Consider the following 354-nt stretch of genomic DNA (forward strand, 5'->3'; position numbering starts at 1 on the left):
TGGTGGCCCGTCGTGGGGGGAGGGCCCGGGTCCGGAACGCCGTCGGTCTCGCCGCCGTGCCCCCGGCGGTGAGCCGCGGTCGTCCCGGCCGGGCCCCCCCTCCCTCCGCGGGCCGCCGCCTCGCGTCCGGGGTCCGCGCCCGCCCCCTCCCTCCCCGCCGGCGATCCCGGCCTCCGCCCTGTCGGGGCGGCTCGCGCCGAGGCCGAGTCGCGCGCGGGGCCGTGCCCCGGGGACGCGTGCCCCGGCGGCGGCCCGCGGGACGCCGCGGCGCCGCCCGCCGCTGCGCGCTTTCCCCCGGGTTGCGGCCGCGCCGCGCTGCGTGCCCCGAGCCCGCGGTGGGTCGGGGGGGGGGGG

The sequence above is a fragment of the Lontra canadensis genome, unplaced genomic scaffold, assembly GCF_010015895.1.
Source record: "Lontra canadensis isolate GAN:19392208 unplaced genomic scaffold, GSC_riverotter_1.0 scaffold1082, whole genome shotgun sequence".
Classification (NCBI taxonomy): Eukaryota; Metazoa; Chordata; class Mammalia; order Carnivora; family Mustelidae; genus Lontra; species Lontra canadensis.